The sequence below is a fragment of the Mustela nivalis genome (assembly GCF_964662115.1).
Source record: "Mustela nivalis genome assembly, chromosome: 6".
NCBI classification, from domain to species: Eukaryota; Metazoa; Chordata; class Mammalia; order Carnivora; family Mustelidae; genus Mustela; species Mustela nivalis.
In genome coordinates, this window is record NC_139025.1 from 96,636,482 (window position 1) to 96,658,717 (window position 22,236).

The 22,236-nt window shown below is 43.8% G+C and overlaps 2 pseudogenes across 3 annotated transcripts in view; both read left to right on the forward strand.

Annotated features, from left to right (window-relative positions):
• The first annotated feature begins 1,447 nt into the window (after positions 1–1,447).
• On the forward strand, positions 1,448–3,122 carry LOC309867827 (ribonuclease pancreatic pseudogene; annotated as a pseudogene). 2 transcript variants are annotated; one of them, XR_014316711.1, is made up of 2 exons: positions 1,448–1,529; positions 2,409–3,122. The product of XR_014316711.1 is annotated as a ribonuclease pancreatic pseudogene (transcript). The 2 variants fall into 2 exon arrangements; another variant differs by having other exon boundaries at positions 1,486–1,603.
• Positions 1,474–22,236, forward strand: part of LOC309867828 (ribonuclease pancreatic pseudogene) — a 68,230-nt pseudogene continuing 47,467 nt past the window's right edge. Inside the window, exon 1 of the transcript XR_014316712.1 lies at positions 1,474–1,529. The product of XR_014316712.1 is annotated as a ribonuclease pancreatic pseudogene (transcript). The remainder of the gene's footprint in view (positions 1,530–22,236) is intronic.

A 22,236-nucleotide genomic window follows, 5' to 3' on the forward strand; every position in this document is an offset into this window, starting at 1 on the left:
CTCATAATAAACCTAAGATGTACTTATCATCATCCCCATTTCACGATCGAGGAAACGGAGGAACAGGGAAAGAAATTCAGTTCTGGGAGTTGCCCAGCTCCTCAGGTGCTAAATCAGAGTTTGGACTGAGACCATCTAAATCCAGAGCAAAAAGGGAGTTATGATTATTCTCATTCCAGAGGAATGGAAATTGTCACCCAGAAGAGACAGGTCTCTTTTTAGGAGGTGTGAAATTGTATAAAATTTCTGGGCATGACAGACTCCATCTTGAAGCTCCATTTCCCTTTGTAGTGAAGTTTTGAACTGGGCAGAAAGACCTTTTGAACTGGCCAGACACAGTAATTGTTTTATAAGCAGTTGCGTATAAAGGCAACGGGACCCCGGGCATCTGGGTCATAAATCTGCCAGTGTGGCCTTCTGATGACAGATGATTAATTCATGCAAATCAGAAATCGTGTGTTGTGGTAACACCAATGCATTGATCAACCCAAGCATAAATCAGCAGGGCTCAGTCTGTCAGAGACTTCGGCTCCCTGATGCAAGTCAGGTACTTGTCCCCTACCCTTTATCCCCAACACTCTGCTCTTCCTGTACAGGAGAGAGCTTTTGAGGCATTGCTCCAAAAAACACAATCCTGAGACTTCCCAGAAAAGGCTTTTGTTCTTGTTCAGTTTTTCCTACTTTCTCAGTTGACAGAGGGAATTCTGCTGCTAAGAAATATGGTGTTCTCTACTTTTTTCTCCAAAAGGGATTTGAGGGTGTTTTTTTTTTAAAGGTCATTTCCAATCCCAGGAATGGGGCTCAAACCTACAACCATGAGATCAACAGTCCCATGAGCTGGTGACTGAGCCAGCCTGACATCCCTTGGGGACTTGGTTTGACTTTAGTTCCTCTCTGCCACTCTGACCTTCCAGGAGCAGTTGCTGTGGCCAACATTTGCCACACACCAACCTTCCACATCCAGGAGAGCTGAAGTAGCCAGCACTGGGTAAGGTCGCAGGTCTCCTCCTCCTCCCTGCCCGGCCACTGCCCACGCCCATCCCCAGACCTCAGGTCCTTGCAGCCTTCCATTGGGGGGCACCTGGATGCCCCACTCTCTTCCCCACAGAAAAGATGTTGTTGGAATTCCAGCCACGCCAGGACTCCTGGGGAGACAGAAGACCTCCCCCTCTCTGCTGCTCTAGGGATCATATGTTTATGTGTCCTTTGCAAACCTCCAAGCACTTTTTGGTGAAAATGGCCCCCTGAGATGACTGAGACTTTGCTGGGGTTCAGACATCAATACTGTAGAGGCCAAGATTCACCCTTCCCAGCAGTCCTGAAAAAAGAGTGGTGTAGATGATTCCCTACAATGCCCTTCTTTACAAGGTCCTTGGTTCCCTCTAAAGTGAAACCAAGATGCCCCTCCCACCTATCTTTCCTTGGAAGCCAAGCCCCTTTGTAATCTGTATAAGATTCACTCCTCAGGGATCCCGGGATCACAGAGACTGGCCTTCTGCTCTGTCCTAGGGACCAAGCTAGAGATCCAGGTCAGTGGCTGAAGAGGAGATCTCTGGGACTCCTTCTATTTATGCTTTGGATTGGAGGGACCAGGGTGGCTGAGGTTAGCACCTGAGAAAGCTTGGACGGGACCAGTATGGGGATGGAGCATGTGGGCTGCTGGGAACCAATGACGCTGGGGGAGGGAAGCATTTCTCTTGGGAATACTATGGCATCCCTTTGTGATGCTGGTGTTAGGCACTGGGCTCTTTCCCTTGCCTTGCAGGACAACAGGTCCCTGTGCATCATGATTCTGCAGGTCATGGTGGTAGTTCAGGGATGCCGTTCAGTTCACGGTTTATTCAAAAGGATTTTCTGCTAAGCCCCTTGAGCACTGGGTATAAATGTATTTATTTTTCAAATGTACTTTATTTATTTTTTAGTGTTTTAAAGATTTTATTTATTTATATGAAAGAGATTGATAGAAAGCACAAGCAGAGGGGGCAGCAGAGGGCGAGGGAGAAGCAGGCTCCGCATTGAGGAGGGCTCTGGGCTGGAGGTGGGGCTCTTTCCCAGGACACCTGATCATGACCTGAGCTCAAGGCAGACACTTAACAGACTGAGCCACTCACGTGCCTCCTCAAATGGATTTTAAATTTTACCTCTAATATTCAGACCAAGGACTGTAGGATTTTAGTTTACTGTCAAGTCACCACCCAGAGGCAAAGATCACCTCTCTCCAGCTAGTGGGACTTAAATGCTCTTAGACAAGAGTGTATGTGAGCGTCTCATTCCTTGAAAAATTGCACAGGAGAAGGGGTACCTTTCTGACTGACCCAAATGGAGACTGTGAGCCAGGGAAGCCACAGGTAGGAGCTTGGGTTCTTTTGAAGGCAATGTTTTTTCTCCTCTCTCCCTTTCCTGGCTAGGCTCTTCCAGAGGAGCGAGACCACCATGGCTCAGGAGAGGATCTTCATCCTGTTCCCACCACTGGTCCTGGTGTTGCTGATGCTTGGCTGTGTCCAGCCTTCGCTGGCCAAGGAGTCTCAGGCCGAGAAGTTCCAGCGGCAGCACATGGACCCAAACACCTCCACAGTCACTGCCAGCTACTGCAATGAAATGATGAAGCGCCGGGATATGACGGTTGGACGGTGCAAGCCAGTGAACACGTTTATCCACGAGCCTCTGCATAAGGTCAAGGCCATCTGCTCCCAGGAAAATGTCCGCTGCAAGAACGGGCAGTCCAACTGCTACAAAAGCAGCTCCAAGATGCGCATCACCGACTGCCGCCTGAAGAAAGGTTCCAAACACCCCAAATGCGACTATGAGACCAAGCAGCTACAGAAATCCATCATCGTGGCCTGTACGTTTAAAGACATACGTATACCTGAGACAGTCCACTTTGACGGTTCTGTGTAGGTCTGCACCTGAGGCCAGAGCAGCGTGATACCCCACCTCCCTCATGGTGGCACCTGCTTCTCCCCTCTCCCCTCCTTCCTCTTAGAGAAAGAACTCCAGCCAGGGCTCCTATCCCAAACACACACACATTCTTGCCCAGCATTTGCCCCTGCATGGTTTGGGGGTGGAGGGGGGCCCGTGTGAACCACTTTACTGCTTCTTTCAATAAAACACTGTTGCAACCACCTGGAATTCTGAAGCTGTCGCCATCTGGTACTGTCTGTGTGATTGCATTCCTGCTCAGGTGAGAACTATAAATGTGGGTAGATTTGGTAAGCATCGAATAGAATCATTACATGCCTTTGCTCCTGATTCTTGGTTTTCAGTGACCTGAGATCATTCCTTTTCTCAGAGATGCCTTGCTGCCAAATATGAAGCTGTTAAGTATGGGCTATTTGAGATGAAAGGGAGCTAAAGTCTGGGACTGTCCTGCTGGGTGAGCTGATGGAGGGGGAGCTCAAATACCAAACTCTCTGGCATGGAAGGAAGGACAGGGTGACCTCAAGAAAATCCTGCTCAGACCCTGGCTGGGCAGGAGCAGGGGATGTAATTATGATCCTAAATTTTCCTTTTCCTTTTATTGAGTGAACTATTACCAGATCACAAAAATAGCCATCTCTTCATTGGAAAGTTGGAACTTCCTAGAGGGGTCTGTAAGGATTATTAAATTGCAGGAGAATAAGTAAGATACTCGAGTATCCACTTTAATGGGATGGGCCTGCCTAGAATGCTGCAGAAAAAAATTCTAATAAGCGATGTGGTTGAACAGTAGCCTCCGTTGAAGGCAGGATGGAGGTAAATGTTTGTGTTCCACTTGTCATCCCTGAGATAATGTAATCCCCACTTTTACAGAGGAACATCCTGAATCTCAGAAAGGTTAAGTGACTTGCTCAAGGCTGCTGCTACATAGTGGCATGGCTGAGACTAGACCCCAGGTCTCCTGGCCTCCAGTCCTTATTCTTTCTGCTACCAGAGTGGACTCAGGAAGAAAATCCTGCAGGTCTCACTTTTCTTTTCTTTCTTTTTCTTAATTTTTCTTAATGATTTTATTTATTTATTTGAGAGAGAGAGAGAGCATGAGAGGAGAGAGGTCAGCGGGAGAAGCAGACTCCCTGCCAAGCAGGGAGTCTGATGTGGGACTCAATCCCAGGACTCCAGGATCATGATCTGAGCTGAAGGCAGTCGCTCAACCAACTGAGCCACCCAGGCGCCCCTCCCTTTTCTAAAGTGCAGTGGAGAGGGACTCCTATGTGGCTCAGTCTCTTAAGGGGCCTAATCTGGATTTCAGTGCAGATCATGATCTCAGGGTCCTGGGATCAAGCTCTGTATTGGGCTTTGTGCCCAATTAAGGCCTGCTTAGGAATCTCTCTCTCTCTCCTACTCTGCCCGTCCCCTGTTTGCACATGATCTCTCTCTCTCTCTCTCTCTTTCTCTCTCAAATAAATAAGTAAATCTCTTAAAAAAGAAGTAATGTAGAGGAGATTATGGATATGGCATCAAGGAAGTAGGTATAGGGAGACCTGAAAAACAAGATCAGAAATGATGGCATAGTAGGGTACTTAGTTCCCTTGGTTCTGTTGACCTCCTGTTCTGGAAAGTTCACTGATCAAATCACTTAGGATGAGGAGGAAACCCTTTTTTTCTCACAGGAAGTGTAGCTTCACTTTTCCAGAAATCTACCTTCGTTTCTTGGACTTTTAGGAATGGTGGGTGCACTCTATGGCACCTTGATATTTTATTTAAGTTCCGTAGTGTGATATCCAGGGCTTGTAGTTTTTGCAGCATCCATGCACTCCCAAAATTTCTTCAGCCAATCTAGACACACGGAGATGTCAAACCATCAATTCTTTCCTCAATACATTTTTTTTATTTTTCCTTTCTTTTTCTTTTAAAGATTTTATTTATTTATTTGACAGAGAGAGAGAGGACAAGTAGGGAGAGCGACAGAGGGAGAGGGAGAAGCAGGCTCTCTGGGAGCCTGAGGCAGGCCTCAATCCCAGGACACTGGGATCATGACGTGAGAATTTTAATGTCTGCCTTTGGCTCAGGTCATGATCCCAGGGTTATAGATGGAGCCCCACCTTGGCCTCTCTGCTCAGCGGGGAGCCTGCTTCTCCCTCTCCCTCTGCCTGCCTCTTCCCCTGATTTGTGCTCTCTCCCTGACAAATAAATAAAGAAAATCTCAAAAAATAAAAATAAAAATAAATCAGAAAAAAAATAAATAAACAGCTTGCACCTGGAGATGACAGGGGTGTGAAAGGTGAGAAAACCATTGGAACAGAGGCTAGTTCCATCTGTCACATTCTACAAATACATTTTGTTAAGGAAACATGACTACCTAGAAAACAAAGCCCTGACAAGCAGGTAGTTCAGTCTGGATGATATACCCTTCTTAGAGATGAGACTCAGAGGCAGCCTGAATGGGCAGAACCGACCTTAACCCTATCGAACCCTGCCTCCCTCTGAGCAGCAGTGCCCAAGGAAGAGCACTGGAGCTTGAAAGTAGCCCCTCAGGACTCTGCTGCTCCCTGCTATCACCACCCTGTCTGGGCCTCAGGACAATCTCTAGCATGGGGACAGTCAGAACTACCTTGTAGTCTGGTGTGAGGGTTCAGTGAGGCAATTTAGATAAATTGCCTTACAAATGGGAACTTTCAATCTGTTCCAGAATATGCTCCAAGTGAATTAAAAATAAGCTAGCTGTCCATCCTATTACCTTAGTTTGTCCGCCATATACTAAAATGGCTTATTTTAACTGTCTCCACTATTAAAAGACCAAAGTCTAATCCAATTGATATGCCTGGCTAGCTCAGTCGGTAGAGCATGAGACTCTTAATCCAATTGATACTGATTTCTCAGATACCCATTACAAAAAAAACAATCTGAGGGTTTTGAAGGGGCAGGAAGTGGAAGGTTGGGGGAACCAGGTGGTGGGTATTAGGGAGGACACAGTTTGCATGGAGCACTGGGTGTGGTCCAAAACCAATGAATACTATTATGCTGAAAAAAAATAAAAAATTTTTAAAAAGGCAAAAAATCATAATCATAATAAAAATAACTACTCTCAGGAGGGAGGAGTCAAGATGTTGGAGAAGTAGGCTGAGACTACTTCAGCTAGCAGGATATCAGCTAGATAGCTTATCTAAAGATTGCAAACACCTGCAAATCCATCGGCAGATTGAAGAAAAGAAGAACAGCAATTCTGGAAACAGAAAAACAACCACTTTCTGAAAGGTAGGACTGGCAGAGAAGAGAATCCAAAGCGATGGGAAGATAGACCCCGGGGGGAAGGGCTGGCTCCCGGCAAGCGGCGGAGCAACGGAGCACAAAATCAGGACTTTTAGAAGTCTGTTCCATTGAGGGACATCGCTCTAGAGGCTAAACCGGGGTGAAGCCCACGCGGGGTCAGCGTGGCCTCAGGTCCCGCAGGGTCACAGAAAAATCGGGGGTGTCTGAGTGTCGCAGAGCTTGCGGGTATTGGAACGGGAAAACCAGCTACAGAGACAGAGCCAACAGTAAGATCACAGCTCGGGATTACCTTGAACCGGTCAAAGGCTCAGTGAGCTCGGAGCATGGCCAGAGGTCAGGCAGACGGGAGTTACTGGGCACTGTTCTCTGAGGCCGCACTGAGGAGTGGGGCCCCGGGCTCTCGGCTCCTCCGGGCCGGAGACTAGGGCGCTGCCATTTGTATTTCCGTCCTCCAGAACTCTACGGAAAGCGCTCAGGGAACCAAAGCTCCTGAGGCAAACCCGAGCGGATTACTCACCCCAGCCCCTGTTAAGGGTGGTGCAATTCTGCCTGGGGCAAAGACACTTGAGAATTACTACATCAGTCCCCTCCCCCAGAAGATCAACAAGAAATCCAGCCAGGACCAAGATCACCAACCAAGGAGTGTGGTTTCAATACCGAGGAGAGCAGCAGAATTCCAGAGGAGGAGAAAGCAAAGCATGGAACTCATGGCTTTCTCCCTGTGATTTTTTTTATTTCAGTTAATTTAATTTTTTTCTTTTTCATTTTTTTTCTTCTTCTGCTAAAATTTTTTTTAACTTTTACCCTTTTCTTTTTTAACGTTTTTAACTAGTTTATCTAATATATATGTATATTATATAATATATATATATTCTTTTTTATATTTTTCTTTATTTGTTTTCTTTTTTAAAAAATTCTTTTTTTTTTCTTTTTTTTTTTCTTTTTTTTCTTTCTTTCTTTTTGAACCTCTTTTTATCCCCTTTCTCCCCACTCACGATTTGGGATCTCTTCTGATTTGGTTAAAGCATACTTTCCTGGGGTTGTTGCTACCCTTTTAGTATTTTACTTGCTCCTTCATATACTCTTATCTGGACAAAATGACAAGGCGGGAAAATTCACGACAAAAAAAAAGAAAAAGAGGCAGTACCGAAGGCTAGGGACCTAATCAATACAGGCACTGGTAATATTTCAGATCTAGAGTTAAGAATGACAATTCTCAAGGTTCTAGCCGGGCTCAAAAAAGGCATGGAAGATATTAGAGAAACCCTTTCAGGAGATATAAAAACCCTTTCTGGAGAAATAAAAGAACTAAAATCTAACCAAGATGAAATCAAAAAAGCTATTAATGAGGTGCAATTACAAATGGAGGCTCTCACTGCTAGGATAAATGAGGCAGAAGAAAGAATTAGTGATATAGAAGACCAAATGACAGAGAATAAAGAAGCTGAGCAAAAGGGGGACAAACAGCTACTGGACCACGAGGGGAGAATTCGAGAGATAAGTGACACCATACGACAAAACAACATTAGAATAATTGGGATTCCAGAAGAAGAAGAAAGAAAGAGGGGAGCAGAAGGTATACTGGAGAGAAATATTGGGGAGAATTTCCCCAATATGGCAAAGGGAACGAGCATCAAAATTCAGGAGGTTCAGAGAACGCCCCTCAAAATCAATAAGAATAGGCCCACACCCCGTCACCTAATAGTAAAATTTACAAGTCTTAGTGACAGAGAAAATCCTGAAAGCAGCCCAGGAAAAGAAGTCTGTAACATACAATGGTAAAAATATTAGATTGGCAGCTGGCTTATCCACAGAGACCTGGCAGGCCAGATAGAGCTGGCATGATATTTTCAGAGCACTAAACAAGAAAAACATGCAGCCAAGAATACTATATCCAGCTAGGCTATCATTGAAAATAGAAGGAGAGATTAAAAGCTTCCAGGACAACAAAAACTGAAAGAATTTGCAAACACCAAACCAGCTCTACAGGAATTATTGAAAGGGGTTCTCTAAGCAAAGAGAGAGCCTACAAGTCATAGATCAGTAAGGAACAGAGACAATATACAGTAACAGACACCTTACAGGCAATACAATGACACTAAATTCATATCTCTCAATAGTTACTCTGAATGTTAATGGGCTAAATGCCCCAATCAAAAGACACAGGGTATCAGAATGGATAAAAAAACAAAACCCATCTATATGTTGCCTCCAAGAAACTCATTTTAAGCCTGAAGACACCTCCAGATTTAAAGTGAGGGGGTGGAAAAGAATTTACCATGTTAATGGGCATCAGAAGAAAGCAGGAGTGGCAACCCTTCTCCCAGATTAATTAGATTTTAAGCCAAAGACTATAATAAGAGATGAGGAAGGACACTATATCATACTCAAAGGGTTTGTCCAACAAGAAGATCTAACAATTTTAAATATCTATGCCCCCAACATGGAGGCAGCCAACTATATAAACCAATGAATAACAAAATCAAAGAAACACATCAACAATAATACAATAATAGTAGGGACTAACACTCCCCTCAGTGAAATGGACAGATCATCCAAGCAAAAGATCAGCAATGAAATAAAGGCCCTAAATGACACACTGGACCAGATGGACATCACAGATATATTCAGAACATTTCATCCCAAAGCAACAGAATACACAATCTTCTCTAGTGCACATGGAACATTCTCCAGAATAGATCACATCCTCCGTCCTAAATCGGACTCAACCGGTATCAAAAGATTGGGATCATTCCCTGCATATTTTCAGACCAAAATGCTCCGAAGCTAGAACAAAACCACAAGAGGAAGTTTGGAAAGAACCCAAATACATGGAGACTAAACAGCATCCTTCTAAAGAATGAATGGGTCAAACGGGAAATTAAAGAAGAATTGAAAAAAATCATGGAAACAAATGATAATGAAAATACAATGGTTCAAAATCTGTGGGACACAACAAAGGCAGTCCTGAGAGGAAAATATATAGCGGTACAAGCCTTTCTCAAGAAACAAGAAAGGTCTCAGGTACACAACCTAACCCTACACCTAAAGGAGCTGGAGAAAGAACAAGAAAGAAACCCTATGCCCAGAAGGAGAAGAGAAATCATAAAGATCAGAGCAGAAGTCAATGAAATACAAACCAAAAAAACAATAGAGCAAATCAACGAAACTAAGAGGTGGTTCTTTGAAAGAATTAATAAAATTGATAAACCCCTGGCCATACTTATCAAAAAGAAAAGAGAAAGGACCCAAATAAATAAAATCATGAATGAAAGAGGAGAGATCACAACTAACACCAAAGAAATACAAACTATTATAAGAACATACTATGAGCAACTCTATGCCAACAAATTTGACAATCTGGAAGAAATGGATGCATTCCTAGAAACATATAAACTACCACAACTGAACCAGGAAGAAATAGAAAGCCTGAACAGACCCATAACCAGTAAGGAGATTGAAACGGTCATTAAAAATCTCCAAACAAACAAAAGCCCAGAGCCAGACGGCTTCCTGGGGGAATTCTACCAAAAATTTAAAGAAGAACTAATTCCTATTCTCCTGAAACTGTTCCAAAAAAATATAAATGGAAGAATAACTTCCAAACTCATTTTATGAGGCCAGCATCACCTTGATCCCAAAACCAGAAAGGATCCCATCAAAAAAGAGAGCTATCGACCAAAATCCTTGATGAACACAGATGCGAAAATACTCAACAAAATACTAGCCAATAGGATTCAACAGTACATTAAAAGGATTATTCACCACGACCAAGTGGGATTTATTCCAGGGCTACAAGGTTGGTTCAACATCTGCAAATCAGTCAATGTGATACAACACATCAATAAAAGAAAGAACAAGAACCATATGATACTCTCAATAGATGCTGAAAAAGCATTTGACAAAGTACAGCATCCCTTCCTGATCAAAACTCTTCAAAGTGTAGGGATAGAGGGCACATACCTCAATATCATCAAAGCCATCTATGAAAAACCCACCGCAAATATCATTCTCAATGGAGAAAAGCTGAAAGCTTTTCCGCTAAGGTCAGGAACATGGCAGGGATGTCCATTATCACCACTGCTATTCAACATAGTACTAGAAGTCCTAGCCTCAGTAATCAGACAACAAAAGGAAATTAAAGGCATCAAAATCAGCAAAGAAGAAGTCAAATTATCACTTTTCGCAGATGATATGATACTATAAGTGGAAAACCCCAAAGACTCCACTACAAAACTTCTAGAACTTGTACAGGAATGCAGTAAAGCATCAGGATATAAAATCAATGCACAGAAATCAGTTGCATTTCTCTACACCAACAGCAAGACAGAAGAAAGAGAAATTAAGGAGTCAATCCCATTTAAAATTGCACCCCAAACCATAAGATACCTAGGAATAAATCTAAACTAAGAGGCACAGAATCTATACTCAGAAAACTATAAAGTACTCATGAAACAAATTGAGGAAGACACAAAGAAATGGAAAAATGTTCCATGCTCCTGGATTGGAAGAATAAATATTGTGAAAATGTCTATGCTACCTAAAGCAATCTACACATTTAATGCAATTCCTATCAAAGTACCATCCATCTTTTTCAAAGAAATGGAACAAATAATTCTAAAATTTATATGGAACCAGAAAAGACCTCGAATAGCCAAAGGGATATTGAAAAAGAAAGCCAACGTTGGTGGCATCACAATTCCGGACTTCAAGCTCTATTACAAAGCTGTCATCATCAAGACAGCATGGTACTGGCACAAAAACAGACACATAGATCAATGGAACAGAATAGAGAGCCCAGAAATAGACCCTCAACTCTATGGTCAACTAATCTTCGACAAAGCAGGAAAGAATGTCCAATGGAAAAAAGACAGCCTCTACAATAAATGGTGTTGGGAAAATTAGCCACATGCAGAAAAATGAAATTGGACCATCTCCTTACACCACACACGAAAATAGACTCAAAATGGATGAAGGACCTCAATGTGAGAAAGGAATCCATCAAAATCCTTGAGGAGAACACAGGCAGCAAGCTCTTCGACCTCAGCCGCAGCAACATCTTCCTAGGAACATCGCCAAAGGCAAGAGAAGCAAGGGCAAAAATGAACTATTGGGATTTCATCAAGATCAAAAGCTTTTGCACAGCAAAGGAAACAGTTAACAAAATCAAAAGTCAACTGACAGAATGGGAGAAGATATTTGCAACCGACATATCAGATAAAGGACGAGTGTCCAAAATCTATAAAGAACTTAGCAAACTAAACACCCAAAGAACAAATAATCCAATCAAGAATTGGGCAGAGGACATGAACAGACATTTCTGCAAAGAAGACATCCAGATGGCCAACAGACACATGAAAAAGTGCTCCATATCACTCAGCATCATGGAAATACAAATCAAAACCACAATGAGATATCACCTCACACCAGTCAGAATGGCTAAAATCAACGAGTCAGGAAATGACAGATGCTGGTGAGGATGCAGAGAAAGGGGAACCCTCCTCCACTGTTGGTGGGAATGCAAGCTGGTGCAGCCACTCTGGAAAACAGCATGGAGGTTCCTCAAAATGTTGAAAATAGAACTGCCCTATGACCCAGCAATTGCACTACTGGGTATTTACCCTAAAGATACAAACGTAGTGATCCAAAGGGGCACGTGCACCCGAATGTTTATAGCAGCAATGTCCACAATAGCCAAACTATGGAAAGAACCTAGATGTCCATCAACAGATGAGTGGATGAAGAAGATTGGTATATATACACAATGGAATATTATGCAGCCATCAAAAGAAATGAAATCTTGCCATTTGTGACAACATGGATGGAACTAGAGTGTATCATGCTTAGCGAAATAAGTCAAGCAGAGAAAGACAACTCTCATATGATCTCCCTGATATGAGGAAGTGGTGATGCAACATGGGGGCTTAAGTGGGTAGGAGAAGAATCAATGAAACAAGATGGGATTGGGAGGGAGACAAACCATAAGTGACTCTTAATCTCACAAAACAAACTGAGGGTTGCTGTGGGGTGAGGGGTTGGGAGAAGGGGGGTGGGGTTATGGACATTGGGAGGGTATGTGCTTTGGTGAGTGCTGTGAAGTGTGTAAACCTGGTGATTCACAGACCTGTACCCCTGTGGATAAAAATATATTTTTATAAAAAATTAAAAATTTAAAAAAAAAAAAACTACTCAGTTGTACCCAGAATGTTCACTTTTCCTAGGCTTCCTTAGGTCTGGTAACAGCAAGTGCATCTGCAAGGGTTTCCTGTTGTCAACCCACAGCCCCCGGAACCCACACTCATGTGGGAGCTTTAGAACTTATCTCCAGGAAAGACAGTAAAAGGCAAAGGGATTTATGGACAGCACGTGAGCTCCAGATAAATCCATGGGGCTTCCTGCTGCTGTTTTGTTCCAGTATATTCCTTTTAAGTGCTTTATACTAGTAAAAGTTGGGAAACAAACATAATGTCCTGAGCATGGAACTGGTTAAAATATGATGCATATCCTTACAACAGAATACTATCAAAATAGAACCAAGTACACCTTTGCAACTGACATGAAATAAGTCCAAAATACATTCTTAATGGGAAAGAGAAAACAGTGTACTACATTGCGTATAATTGTTATTATCTGTGAAGGAAAATGAGGGAACACATGCACATGTATACATATTAATTAACTTTTTTGAATGTTTTCTTTATTTATTTGAAAGAAAGAGAGAGCATCTGAGCAAGGGAGAGGGGCAGAGGTCAAGAAAGAAGCAGACATCCCCACTGAGCAGGGAGCCTGACCACTCAAGAACAGGAGCTCCAATCCCAGGATGCAAGAATCATGACCTGAGCTGAAGGCACACGCTTAACCCACTGAGCCACGCATGTGCCCTGTCAATAAACTTTTCTTTTTAATTTTTTGTAATAATATATTTGTTCATTATTATTGTGAGATTTTTTATTTAAATTCAACAGTTAACATATAATTGTTAGTTTCGAGGTACAGGTCAGTGACTCATCAGTCTCATATAATCCCCAGTGCTCATTACATCATGTGCCCTCCTTAACGTCCATCACCCAGTTACCCCATCCCTCTATCCCTCTCCCCTCCAGACACCCTCAGTTTGTTTCCTATCATTAAGAGTCTGTATGGTTTGTCTCCCTCTCTGGTTTCCTCTAGTTTTATTTTTTTCTCTCTTCCTCTATGATCCTCTGCTTTGTGTCTTAAATTCCACAGATCAGTGAGATCATACGATAACTGTCTTTCTCTGAATGACTTCTGTCGTGTCCTCCAGTTCCACCTAGTTGTTGCAAATGCCAAGATTTCATGTTTCTGATGGCTGAATCATATTCCATCAAATATATTAATAATATTTATTACTTAAATCTGTGTAAGAGATAAAGATGGTGAAGGGACATAAAAAAATGAACTGCGTCTGGAAAAGAAACTGGGGCCTAACAAACAACGACCAAAGGAAAACATCCTTTTTACCAGATTTGTTTCTCAGTATTGCATTTACGCTTACCATTTGCATGTGCGATGCATACATAGCTATAAAGGAAAAAGTCAAAGAAACTACCTCATTGCAGCCCCTTCTCGGTCGGTAAGGAAGATCCTGGTAAATAGAAAGTCCAGACAATGATGTTAGGAAGAAAACTTAAAAGGACCACCGCGATGAAACCTTGAGTTGACCCAGACACCCCTACCTGTCACCCTGCAGCAGCCCCACAGACGGAAGCACACAACCTCGCCTTCCGCACATCTAACCACCGACAGGATGGAGAGCTCCTGGTACACAGTAGGCGCTCTTTATCCGAAGCCTATTGGCTTACTTTCGCGCAGTGTTCCTCAGAATTTCAAAGGGCCTTTAGCAAGCCACCTCTACGGAAGAACCAGGAGGTCACGTTCTGGTCCCCGGGCACCCCGCAAGGGCGGCGCAGCGCCCCCTGCCGGCTCTGGCGGCGGCGACAATGGGACCCGCCCGAGAGGGCGAAGGTGTGGGGCGAGAGCTGGGATTTCCCCTCCTCCGCAACCCGCTCTCCCGGCAGCGCCTGGTTCCCGGGCTGTGCCCCCCCCCCCGGGTCCGGGGTTTGCGCCTCTGGAGGAAGCGGGAGGCCCTCCCTGTAAAACCCCCAGACCTCCCTCCGCGAGCCGTGACCCGACCCCGCGGTGGCGGAGCCCTGGGGGTGAAGGGACCTGGGAATAACGGGGCGGGACGGGTGTCTCGGGGCTCAGGGGCCGCGCCGCCCGAGTGTTACTCGAGGAGCCCGGGAGCTCGAAGAGCATCATCCCCGGCGGGAGCCTGGCTCTCCCGAATCGAAGCACCGCGTCACCACCCAGGGCCCCGTGCGCACAGACTGCCCGTGCGGGCCCTGGCGTCCTTCCTCACTCCGCCCAGGAAGAAGGAGGGGAGCTGAGGAGGACCGGGGGTGGGGCGGGGAAACTCAGCTGGAGCAGGGCGCGCTCCCAGAACTGGATTGCTGGGGAGCTCCTGCCCCCTGCTGGCGCAAAAAAGCGCCTTTACACGCGCGTTTATTGAGGGTTGACGAGGGCGGCCAGCATCAGCTCCTCTTCGTGGTCAAGGCCTCAGCCTCTGGAAAGGCTAGGAGAGGCGGTGGGCCGGGGGTCGATGACGGCTGCGGATTCCCGAGGGAAGGCATTAAAAAGAAGAACTGAGGTGCCCACAGATAAAGAGCGGTTGGATCAGCTGCGCTTGCCACTTAGGGGAAAGGGGGTGTCTCCTCCAGGCCCCCCATTAGGCCTCATGGATGGCCAGAGTGGAGATTCAGTTGAGTGAGGAACTGGTCATGGCTAGCCGGAAGCCCACATCAGTCCGTGACCTTGACATCTCAGGAATATTGTGTAGTGGCAGTAGGGCCCTTCGTTGGCAGAGCCTTATTCAGTAATCATTTGAGTACCTACAGGCTAGAGGAATAGCAGAACAAACAAGCAAACAAACAAAAAACAAAAAAAATATAATAAGTATGTAAATTGTATAGACAGTTAAAGGGATAAGGTCTAGGGGGAAATATGGAAAACTCAGGACCCACACAGCAAAACAAATAGAAAGAGTTCCTTATGACTTATTTGGAAAGAAGAAGGAAGTCATAAGATAGTCTGACCTAGCAACTGGACAAAAACAAAAAGACACCAAATGCCTGAAGTGAGCAACGGCCTAAGCCTGGGGAGCCATTCTGACAATCAGGCCCATAGCTCTGCAGAAACAATAAAACTAAACCTTAAAAGGAACGTGGGGCTCATCATGTAGTATCAGTCTCTGACTCACTGTTCTCACTCATCTGGCAGGTGCCTGACACACAAAGACCTCAGCAACCAGGGGAGAGGGAGTGTTCTAAGAGGTTGAATATGACGGAATATCGTGTATGATTCAAGATACTAATGTTCTGTTATTTCGGTAACAAGAAATTGGCACCACTACTTTTGCAGTCAGCAAGCATATAAAAGTCTAGAGAAAGAAACAGCCCAAATAGCAGGCCTTCGAACTAATCCCCTTCCAGCCAGGCAGCAGTGTGGAGAAGACACAGGCATGTTGCAACAGAGACCACACAATGGACATATCAAATGCCCTGAACTTGCTTTAGGATTGTAGGGCTGAAGCAAGGGCCAAGACAACCACCAGGGTCTACTCACATCACACACAGCTTCTGACAGAGTTCAGGACAGGCTATTACAGAATATGGCAACTTGGCAAATTCAATCTTTTAAGTTGAAGAAATTTGAGAAAGGACAGGTACAGGAAAGACTTACTGACCTTCTCTGGAAGCAGGTCATAAAACCCTCCTGGGAGAGGGTTTCCGGCACCCAGAGGAAAGGAGTGTCATTATCTGCAAAAATGGAGTGACATCTGAACAAACATCTTGCTAAGTTCCCCCCCATTTACTACACTTAGCTTGTACCCTTTGTTCTAGCACATCCTTCCACCACTTTCCACCTTTCATCAAACCTGGCATACACACACTCAGGTTTAACCACTTCTTTAGGGCCTTATTTCCTTGGGAAGGCTCTCCTCTTAAACCTATAGGAAATAAAAGGGTATTCTTTTCTCTTGTTAATTTGTTTTTTTTTTTTTATTATCGGGCCCCAGCTGAGAACTTAGAAGGGTAGAAGGAATGGATATTATTACTCCACTACACTTGTTAGATTTGGGATAATTTAAGAGAGATAGGGAGGAGAGGTAGACTCTTCCAGTTGTGTCCTCCCCAATCTGTCTTGCACTTTACTTCTGGTAGCAGTCAGTTATTCAACTCCCTGTTTCAAGAGAAGGTAGAAATTTTGTTTCAGGAATCAGGCAGAATCGCAGTCTTGAGAACTTGGGCAGTGGGTGAAAATCAGCATGAGCCAGAGAAAATGGTTCTCCACTAGGAATGGGTTTGAGATTCACCGTGGAGCTCATCAAACACAGACATGCAAAAGACCTCCTTCCCAAAAAGTTTGTTTCAGGAGGCCTGGAATCTAGGCCTTCTTAAAAGTCTCTTAGGCACTTCTGATGAAAGGGGCCATGGTTGGGAACTCCTGCCCAGGCACAGGGGTAATCTGATACTGTTTACCTCTGCTAGTGGGCTCAGGGTGCTATCAAGTTGTGGGACTGGAGAGAAGGGGGGCTTGTGGCTGTAGAATAGGATACATGAGGGGTAGGCACACAGACAACTTGTTTGGTTTGGTTTGGTTTGGTTTGGTTTGGTTTGGTTTGGTTTGGTTCTAATTAAGTAGCTTTAATTTTTCAGGGTAGTTTTAAGTTTACAGAAAAATAGTTTATAGAAAGAATAGAAAATTCTCTTGTGCTTCTCCCTTCCCCGCTTTCCTACCCATACAGCCCACAGTTTTCCCTTTATTAAAATCTTCCTGGGGGGGTGGTCCTTTTCATATAATTGATGAGCCAATATTGATGAAGGCTCACTAAAGTCCACAATTTAATAATGATCAATTCTCTGCATTATATATTCCTATGGGTTTGGACAGTGCATAATATTACTGTAGGAGAACAAGCCATCTTCCTCAGCTCTCTTATGGTCTCTGACTGGGTCTCAAAATTGAACTGACAGAGATAAGTAAGAATAAAGCATGCAAATTCACTTAAATTTTCACATGTACATGGGAGACTCCGTAAGGGAATGAAGACCTAAAATAACGACCAGCACTGGAAGCTTTTATACGCTTTAGACAAAGACACAATACATTTTGAAGACTTGACAGGATAAAGGGGTTTGGTTTATGGGTAGGAAATGGTGAAGAAATAACTAGAAAGAAAAGGGTTAGTATAACAAGGTTTGTTTCCAGATTCCTCTGGTGCCACCTCTGGCTGGTAACATTGTCTCCAGGAAAAGAATTTATTTCCTGACTTTAGGCAAAAAAGGAGAGCCTTTTCTGCATTTATGGATTCTTAACTGCCTTTAGTACAAAATAAAATTTATGTCAAAGAGCCATAGCTTGGGGTCACAGAGTCTCGTTTCCTTCAGCATGAACAAAGATGATCTCCTCATGTACTTAGATTTTCTTTGATTTCTTTCAGCAGAGTTTTGTAGTTTTCCTCATAATGAGCTTGTTCATTTTTTTAGTAGATTCATATCTACATATTTCATTTTTCTTGGGTGCGTATGTAAATTTTTTTCTCAAATTTCAATTGTTCGTTACTGGTACCTAAGAAAGCAGTTGATTTTTGTATATTAACCTTATATCTTGTGATTTTGCTCTGAAAAGACATCATTTTTATCCTGTATATAACTGAAGACATTAAAAAGCAAGAGTGTTCCCCTATTCTATTGATGCTCAAGGAGTACTAATCTGGAAGGGATGTGTAGAACAGATTGGAAGGAAAAGAGGCTAGAGGCAGGGAGTCCCTGTAGGAGACTTTCCTGTGAGCCCTCCAAAAAACAAGAAGATTCCAAGTAAGTGTATTACAGCACCAGTGGAAAAGCAAGAACAGACCGAAGAGGCAAATACCCTAAACTGGCCTTTCTCCTTCATGTCCATGGGTCTCTGTTGCCAGACTCCAACATGTCCGTGTACCCAATGTGCAGCAAGCCAAATTCTGAGACACTGGATTTAAAGCAAGGAAAGCTTTGTAGTCTAGAGAGCAGCCCAAGGAGAAAGAAAGGGATCGTTCCTAAAGCTTCCTTGCCCTCTTGCCCTGTTGATCTATAAGGGACAACTTAACACACATGAAAGGAAGCTAAGGGGTTTCCTGACACTTGCTGGGAGGTCCTTGGAAAATCTGGAGATAAGCATTCTTCTGGACAGGGAGGCACAACTTGGGATCTGGGATCAGATACATCAAGATACATGTTTCTGTCTGGTCTCTGTTATGTTTCTACAATCCAGGTAGATAGGTAACCCAGAGTAGAAGTAAAAAGACAAAATTAATGATTGATTGTGCTGAAGGTTAAGAAGTAAGGAAAACAGAGGGCGCCTGGGGGGCTCAGTGGGTTAGAGCCTCTGCCTTCAGCTCAGGTCATGATCTCAGCTTCCTGGGATCGAGCCCCACACTGGGTTCTCTACTCAGCGGGGAGCCTGCTTCCCCCCAACCCCTGCCTGCCTCTCTGCCTACTTCTAATCTTTCTCTCTGTCAAGTAAATAAATAAATAAAACTAAAAGGAAAAAAAAGTAAGGAAAACAGAGGCACATGTGTATCTCCGTCATTTGACTTTCCAATTGGTTTGCACTCAGGTCCTGATCTCATAGGTGGTGGGACTGAGCCCCAATAGGACGAAGTGCTGGAAGGGGAGTCTCCCCCCTCTCCCTTTGCCCCTCCACACACTCATGCCCTCTCTCTTTTTCTCTCTCTCAAATGAAAAAATAAGTTTTTCAAAGAGAGTACGTAACACATAATTAAGTAGGAAACAGCACAACTTAGACCTAAGTGTATCACACAAACAATAAAATTACAGTGGTCCTTATGGTTTCAGAATGGGTCCAGGAACCAGCTTCTGGCTTCCTCTTACATGCAGTTCCCTCATGGGATGCCCTTACCATCCTCTTCACCTAACTTCTTATTAATCTGAAAATAAGTTCAGGTGTCAGAGCCTTCTGTCTACCAGCTCCTCAGAGCCGCCTGGCACCTCCTCCACTGCAGCCAAAAGACCTATTTACAGTTGTTAATATACCATGTATGTCTCTATTAATCTGACCATCTCCTTCATTAGATTATGAATTCTTGAATCTATACGGGACAACTTATACACATGAAAGGAAGCTAAGGAGGTTCCAGAAAGTTGTTGGGAGGTCCTAGAAAAATCTGGAGATAAGAGTTTTCTGAAGAGTGAGGCACAACTTGGGATCTGGGATCAGATCCATCAAGATACATGAGAAGCCCAACAACATACCCATAAATCAATAATTCAATGGAGTCTGCTGTTGCAATTCACAACATTACCAGGTACCTGGCAGCTATTGTATCAAATTTACCTTGGGTGTTTTCTCCTAAAGAACTGAAAGCATAGAGGTTCAAAACACTGAAGCTTCCTATGGAGAAGGAAGCACCAAACCCATATCAGGAAATCACCATTTCCTCACAGTTTCTTTGAGGAAGTTATCACTTCTTTGTTCCTTTAAGGAGGCTTGGTCTTCCTGCATCTGCAGGGATACTGGTTTTAAACAGTGAGTTGGAGGATGTGGGTCTCATCCATACTGTGCACAAGAAGGGCCTCTTCCAAGCCCCAGGTTTCCCTTTCCTCTTTCCTCGGGCTCAGAATCCTTGTCTGCTTCAGGTAGGCCACGCTGGCATACCTGGAAAAGGAAAAGCAGACAAAAGCCTCTGAGCCTGGGACTAACCACTGCCTCTGTCCTCAGCAGGACCCCCAGCAAGGAGACCTGGTAAGAGGAGAAGCCTGGGGCTTGGGGAGATAGAGCCGAGGTGATGGCCCGATAGCCCAGGTTAAATAGATGGAGGAGAAATTATCCAGGAGGGAGGAGGGAAGAGGCATGATTCTGGACCCATAAGCACAGGACAAAGAGAATAATAGGATCTGTCAGTCAAAGAAAAGATCATCTTAATTCACATTCCTCGTCAATGGGCTTCAGGAACTTCAAAGAATTGTGAGACCCATGTTGGAAAGATTTTTTTTAAATAGACTTTAAAAATAAACAAACAAATAAATAAATAAAATGGACAAGAAACCTTGAAAGACGCAATGAAGATCTAAATGGTTGTGAATGATAATTTTGCTCTTACTGCTTCTACTACTATCATTCTCTTATTTTCTTCCCTCTTCCCACACAGAAGGGATGATGCTGGATCTTCTGGGACCATTTCCTCTCCTTCTGGTGCTGCTGGGATCATGGGGGCCAGTGCCACTTGCTGCTAGTCCTCCAAACCTGAAAGGGCTCAAGGGATTGAAATTCAGCATGTAAGAGCAGGTCCTGTCCAATGCAAGACAGAAATGAGTGGGGCCAATAATTATACTCAGACTTGTAAACCTTCAAACACCTTTCTGCACAACACCTTCCAGAACACGGCTGCTACCTGTCTTTTGCCCAAGACAGATTGTGAGACTGGCAACAAAACTGACACTGGAGTGTGAATTGTATTAACATGACTTACTTCTGTCACTCTGGAGGGACAGTGTGACTGCCGCTACAAGGCTACCCTCCAGAACCCGTTCTAACTTGTTAAATGTAACAAGTTTCAGCCAGGTTACCCTCCCAATAGTATGCTTCCTGTACACTTAAACAGTACCAGATCACAGCCCCCTTGGATGGTTTGATTAGACTACATTTCCCATTACTTTGCCTCACACTTGGTGCAGGTTCTCTTGTGCTCCCTTCTGCCTTTTGTTTTTTTTTTTTCATTGTTGATTTCCATGGTTCCCATAGAAGAAAGAAGGAGGGGAATGAGAGAATTATGGGGCCATGATTCCAGACTAGAGTTGGGGACAAAAACAAATAGAATTCCTTTCTGTTTTGGAGCTTTGTGTGTTTTGGAGAAGGGCAATAGGGAAAGGGGCAAGGAAAGACCCAAGCCCCCATATTTTTAATCTTGGGACATCATCCAAGTTTGTGGCATTCTGTTCACAGTAATAAAATCACTTTCTGCTACATTTTAATGACCTTGAGTGTGTGTGTTTGGGATGACTTTCACATCATTGCCAGCCTGGAGCCATCTAGATTGCATTTGCTGACATTCTTAGGAGAACTAGCTGGGCCTTAGGCATCCTTTTATGTTATTCTGCAACCCGGGGCCTCTGCCCACTTCTCTCACCCTGTGTCTTTTTGGAACTTTGGAGCAAGAATATTCTCCATCTCATCAAACTCTACTCATGGCTTTTACATATTTCCCTTGAAACCATGACCTATGTTTATTTGGAGGTGGCACAGATATTTCATAAAATGTCCACAGTACTTTCACATACAGGTTCTAACACTGACAACCAATGCATCCTACATCTTTACTCTTGGTTTCCATATCTCATCAGATAATTTTAAATGTCAGTAGATGTAAGGAGAATAATCCCCTGTAGCCTTAGAATCAATTCTCCCATGATCTATTGCAATGCATGGAAAGAAAGCATAGATCAAGGGGAAAAAAATACAGGGGAGCTAAAAACATGCATGTCTTACTTAAACACTGAAATCTCACAAAAGTAATGGTGTTTTTAAAGAGGTAGAAGACATAGAAATTAAGGGACTGGGATTCAGAAAATGCCTGAGATTAAGAACCTAGGTACAGATGTAGGGGAGGAAAAATAATTTTCCTTCTACCATTCTAGGTTCTTAGCTGTGAGCCCGCACCCCCAGTATAAACAGGCAGAGTAACAGGACAAAAACTATTTTAATTATATACATACATAGTGGATCCCCACAAAAATATGAGACTAAAAAGCAGCTGTCCACCTGGGACTTATGGACCATCCTGGGCTAAGGAAAGGATAGGGATCTAGGGCTTTAAAAGAGGGAAATGCAATTCAGAGGAAGGTGAGAGGAGGAAATGTTTGTGAAAGGAAATTAGCCCTGTCATGAAGATGACTCTCCCAGATGAAAGTGACCCCTGACATGGCTCACTTCCTGTACTGGACCCTTTTCTAATGTAAATTTGCCTTCCAAAAG